Raw genomic sequence first — 6000 nt, forward strand, 5'->3', positions numbered from 1 at the left:
AACTGGTAACAGCAGACAAAATATGGCAGGCTTGCCTGAGAGGGAGTTTTTCAGGGCAGTCTGGACAAAATGGATGGGAGATATTTGGTGGAAAGTGAGGAGATATATGCTGTGCAGTAGGGTTGATGGCTCTATATGCGAGCAGAAGTGTTTTAGGTTGAATACAGTAAATGCAGGCAACCAATCACACTCTGTCACCTATACTTGTTTAGTCTGTGGAGCGATATAATTGTATTTGAACGGGCTGTGTGACTGGGCCATATATTAGGCGCTAGTAAATGTCATGTGCCGTGTTCAAATTAATTATTATTATTGCCTATTTAGCTGTTATGTATCAGCATTTGGCAAATGGCGGTGTGTATGCCGGGTGTGTGATCTGGCCGTGAGTCTGGCTCTATGTCACTCTGTGGTTATATACCCGAATTAATATCCTCCTCAGATTTATTAGCTATGCCTTTTAAGCGGTGTTATAATCGGCATATGGCAGTTTTGATATAATTTGTGACTCAAGCCTTCATTTTGGGCTTTTATTTCCAGTACAATATTGTGTAGTATTACACTGTGTTTATCCCAGGTTTCTATTTGAATACAGTATTGTTATGGGATTTGATACTGTGTATAGATTTTAACTGCATGTATTGCACACTTCCCAGAGTGTGCATGTAACTTCTTTTAATGATTCAGTGGATACTTTGTTATTCCCTGATTTGGCGTTTTGCCCAGGGTTTTGGTATAACAGTATTGAATACACTTTGTTATATTCCTCCTAGTCGCTACTGACACCTACTGGTGTATAATTATGCGGTGTGTATCTCTTAATAGGTATGCTCTGTTTTCAGTGCCGATTTTTGGGGCAACTGTATTGCAATTTTATATTGTATGTATGGTATTAATAGTATTGGTTGCAGGCACTTTATTCAGTTGTGCCTGCTGCACCTGTTGGCACTACACCCCTTAGATGGGCGTTTGGGTGTGCACTATAGGTAGATTGTTTATGCCATACATTTGCTTAGTTGGAATTCTTATCTACCTGGATAGGTAGATTGCGTGAGCTATGTTGGTTCACTTATTACTAGCAGTAGGTCAGAGCGACTAGCGTTGTGGGTGGACAAAAGGTGGATTGTGTGTGAGGTGGGCTGCACTGGTGTAATATCAGCGCCATCTTTGAACCAAACCATTGAACCATTGTAACCAATGTGGAGCGGCAGAGGGGAGCTGCAGGCAAATGAGTGTCTTGCTGGGAAGATCAGCATAGCACCAGCATTGTGGGTGAACAAAAGGTGGAGAATAATATAACAACAAATAATACTTAATGCAATTTACATCCTATTACACCTGCCTAACACGGGTCTAGAACACTTGTTTCGCGCTTAGGTGCTTCTTCAAGCTAGCCAAACGATTGATCTCCGCTGTATAAGCTTTATTACGGTGTCCCACCAATCATGTCCAGGTATTACGGGTCGCGTGTTGCTTGTTTAGCCAATGACGCGAGGGAGTTTTCAGGGCAGACTGGACAAAGTGGATGGGAGATATTTGGGGGAAAGTGAGGAGATATAGGCTGGTGCAGTAGGGTTGATGGCTCTATATGCAAGTAGAGGTGTTTTAGGTTGAATCATTGTGTGTGAGGTGGGCTGCACTGGTGTAATATCAGCGCCATCTTTGAACCAAACCATTGAACCATTGTAACCAATGTGGAGCGGCAGAGGGGAGCTGCAGGCAAATGAGTGTCTTGCTGGGAAGATCAGCATAGCACCAGCATTTAAATGTATTTCAAGGGCCATATGGTGATTGTGTTTTTTAGACGCATTGGCACGATCCAGGTGGCATGAGGTTACTGGGGGGCAACCAGTGGGGAACGGTCACAGTCCGGTGGAGGAGTCCCATGCAGCTCAGGCGAGGAGCAGCAAAGTGCATAAGTGGCGGAGGAAGGTGGTGTTGCTAGGGCAGGGTGGGGGCTTCGGTACCCGGCGCGCCGGGAACCTCGTGTGGCGGGGAGGGAGCGGTGCACAAGGCAGGAAATGTAGGGGAGTTACAGAATGCCTCGCATACTCACCATTAGGCGGCCGCACGCCTGGTTCCAGCATTAATACGGCAGGTGACATACGGGTTGCGTGCCAGGTAGGGTGAGGTGCGGATGGTAGCTGATCCCATAATGGTAAGGGGCGTGTTCACGTGAGTCACATGACAGTGGCTGGCACGGCCCATAGCGTGTCAGGGGCGTGTTCACGTGAGTCACATGACGTGGCTGGCACGGCCCATAGCGTGTAGGGGGCGTGTTCACGTGAGTCACATGGTGGTGACTGGCACGGCCCAGGCGGTACCAACTTGGTAGGGGGCGTGGTCGCGTACCCACGGCGGTGGAACGGACACGTCCCAGGGGTAACGCATTAGCAGGAACAGAGCGCACCGCTCCCCTTTCTATCCCTTGCCCTGCAAAAGTGTTTGGTTATGATTATGGATTTGTGAAATAAAGCTGTGACCATTTTAATTGCCACAAACTATGTCGTCATGTTTCCATTATTTCGTTGACCAGAGCGGGGTGCCGGTAAGTCGCCCTCTCCCACCTTAAGGGAGCGCAGGGGGCCAAAATGGCCCCTGAAGCAGGATAAGGGGGTGGGGCGCTAGGCACCCTGCAGGTCAACGGAGGGAAACCTGGGTTCGGGGGGATGGGGGGGGGAGGCAGCAGCCAGGGTAGCCGGTCCCCTTCTTGCCACCTAGCCATGAGGAGGGCCAGTGAGAAAGGACAGGATTAATTGAGGGGGGCGTGAGCAGCAGCAGGAACAAAAGCAGAGAGCAGGGGGTCTGAGTTCACTCATCACCCAGCTAGGACAGAGACACCCACCCACCCAGCCCAGTTGTTTGGGAAAAGCCGGGGAAAGGCACTTGACAGGTGTCAGGTTGTGAATCTTGTATGGGACAGGTTTGAAAATGTTGTAGTTGTCACGTTGAAATGTTGTGAAAAAAAAAAAAAAAAAAAAAAGAAAATAAAAAAAAAAAAAAAATTATAATAATTATAATAATTAAAAAAAAAAAAAAAAAATAAAATAAAATAAAGTATATATACCGTTTGCATACTTGTTGGATAATGTTGTATAGGAAGACTATATTGGCTAGGAGTGTAATTGTAACGTTGTCCTTGGTTGTCATTGTCATTACGGTGTATAAGATGCTTGAATAAGAATGTTGTCACAGTATTGCGGGGAGGGAGCGGTGCACAAGGCAGGAAATGTAGGGGAGTTACAGAATGCCTCGCATACTCACCATTAGGCGGCCGCACGCCTGGTTCCAGCATTAATACGGCAGGTGACATACGGGTTGCGTGCCAGGTAGGGTGAGGTGCGGATGGTAGCTGATCCCATAATGGTAAGGGGCGTGTTCACGTGAGTCACATGACAGTGGCTGGCACGGCCCATAGCGTGTCAGGGGCGTGTTCACGTGAGTCACATGACGTGGCTGGCACGGCCCATAGCGTGTAGGGGGCGTGTTCACGTGAGTCACATGGTGGTGACTGGCACGGCCCAGGCGGTACCAACTTGGTAGGGGGCGTGGTCGCGTACCCACGGCGGTGGAACGGACACGTCCCAGGGGTAACGCATTAGCAGGAACAGAGCGCACCGCTCCCCTTTCTATCCCTTGCCCTGCAAAAGTGTTTGGTTATGATTATGGATTTGTGAAATAAAGCTGTGACCATTTTAATTGCCACAAACTATGTCGTCATGTTTCCATTATTTCGTTGACCAGAGCGGGGTGCCGGTAAGTCGCCCTCTCCCACCTTATGGCAAAACGACATTAACATGTATCACTTGTACTTTACATTCCATCTTGCAGGTAAGGCTTCCTTTAATACAGCAGTAAAGATAAGAATATGTATTCTCACAAGTGATAGTGCAGACGTTTTCACCTTCACCTCGTGCAGTTGCATTCATTGTGCTGCAGCGTGTGGCTGTGCAAGGGTCTTGTCATTTACGAGCTGTGGTTTTAGTTGTGTAAATGTTTTAGATGTGAGTTTGTTGCAGAAAGTCTGGCACAATCTGTGTGTGTGTGTACAGGAGGAGGGTTGTCTATATCTGTGTCATGATCTGTGCTCCATACAATGTTCCAAAGTACAATGAAATCCTCAAGGGAAAGAAGAGGAGAAGCCAAGGATTGAGCAATAACGATTAGATGCCAAACAGAAACTGTGACAAGCACAGAGTCACGCCCGGATCTGCACCCACACAAATCCAACATATACATTCTCTGCAATTTAACAGCATTTTTAAACAAGCACATAGAGACATAAATACAATAAACAGCAACCGGACATCAAAATTGTTTTCAAACAAGAAACATTTGACTCTTTGTGAAACAGGGCGGTTAAAGAGAAGAGTGGGCCTGTGTCCAGGCTCTGCGTGGTCCCCATCCTCTCTATGCGGGTTGCGCAGTAGGCACTAGGGCACCAACCTTTAGGAATATAACTGCCCAATCTCATGAGAGGTGAGTATAATTATATGTGTGCACCTTACATTAGGGCCAGATTAAGCCCATGGGGTTCCCGGGGCACTTAAGATAGGGGGGGGGGGGGGGGGGAGAATGACAGGTAGAGAGTGTGGGTGGGTGTATATTATATTGTGTATACCCTGCCAACATGACCCATTCCAGGAGGGATTGTACTGCATACTGCCCTGCTCGTATTATAACTGCTTGGGGGCTTGGAGTACAGTATGCCCTGCGCCCCCTTTTAAACTGGCTATGCACCCATTATAGGTGGTGTGAAAGCTGAAAAGTGGTGCGGGCGCTACCAATGATATTGTTCAAATTATATACTGCCGATATTATCGCAATGTACTTGTAAATACTCACAGCCAGTGGCATAAATGCTTGTCTCAGTTCCTGAGCGCATGAGGAGGGGTGGGCCACCGTTAAGGATGCTCCATGGGGGGGCTTTAAGGGTTGTGGCGTACACATCTGAAGCATCCTAAGGACGCTCCAAGTGGCACTGCAGCATATATTCTGGCTGAGGGGTGCTGGCCCAGGTTCCCTGCTAGCAAGATGCAGGGACCATTGGCAGGGGCAGTGCAGCCCACAATGCTCTGCATTGTAGAACTGCTCACACCCCTAATTACAGCTCTGCTCCCAGCGCTACAAATGTGTTGAACACACTGTAGTGCCCACCAGTTCATGTTATGCCACAATGCCCACACTCTGGTGATGTAGTGGGGGGATCTGGGCAACACTGATGTAATAGTATACATGACACTTAGTATATACAATGCAATAATACAAATAGCCTGAGTATATCCTTTAATGTGAGGCATTAGAATGTTCAGTTGGAAACCAGCATTTGATACAATAAGTAGTAATCAGTAGAGTGAAAATACTGGAACAAAGGAACATAATACAAATCACAATAGCACAAGCTGTAAGCAATAAAACATACTGTGTAAAGCAATAACCAACACACCCTCATAAAACATATGAAAGTCTCAGGCAAGACTGAAAGAATTTCTAAACATATTAACTATCACAAACAGCCTAACAGAGAGATTCCCAGCTATAGGTGGCTAAGAACATAGTGGTACCTGCATCTGTGTCTGTCCTTCTGACTTGTTAGCCTGCAAATGTTTTCACAAGTAAAACAGCACAAGAGAGAAAGTCAGGACATTCCTCTGTAGTTACGCAGGGATATCCCCGCCCTCTGCTGCTACATATTCATATTAAGTCATGAATATTCAGACTGCCTCTTGCATAATAATTGGTGATCTTGCGAAGCAGAAAGCAGAGATATTATAGACTAAAAAGGCAGTGCCCCAGACAGAACCCAAAAAAAAAAAGTTGCAGTACAATTTAACATTTTTTTCCAAAGCAGGAAACAGCAGGATGAGTGGTAAGACTAAGAATGGCTGAGTCTCCTAACCAGGGCTTGTGAGCTTCACTGTGGTTCTCCTTTCTTTAGGAAAATAATATGACATTTATTTTTGACCATTAGATTTACAGTTTATGGATTCACATAGGAGAGTT

General features: G+C 46.5%; 1 protein-coding gene across 4 annotated transcripts in view; it reads right to left on the reverse strand.

The window, feature by feature from the left end:
* Positions 1-5684, reverse strand: part of CNOT12 (CCR4-NOT transcription complex subunit 12) — a 69651-nt gene extending 63967 nt beyond the window's left edge. For 2 of the 4 annotated variants that reach the window (XM_083146107.1, XM_083146104.1), the window contains exon 1: positions 5562-5684. The gene's annotated coding sequence lies outside the window, so the exon portion shown is untranslated. Of the gene's footprint in view, positions 1-3877; positions 4002-4842; positions 4938-5561 lie in introns of those variants that run through there. The other 2 variants (XM_083146106.1, XM_083146105.1) reach the window with 2 other exon arrangements.
* Between the last annotated feature and the right edge of the window lie 316 nt (positions 5685-6000).

Source organism: Crinia signifera, chromosome 6 (genome assembly GCF_055691185.1).
Source record: "Crinia signifera chromosome 6, ASM5569118v1, whole genome shotgun sequence".
NCBI lineage: Eukaryota > Metazoa > Chordata > Amphibia > Anura > Myobatrachidae > Crinia > Crinia signifera.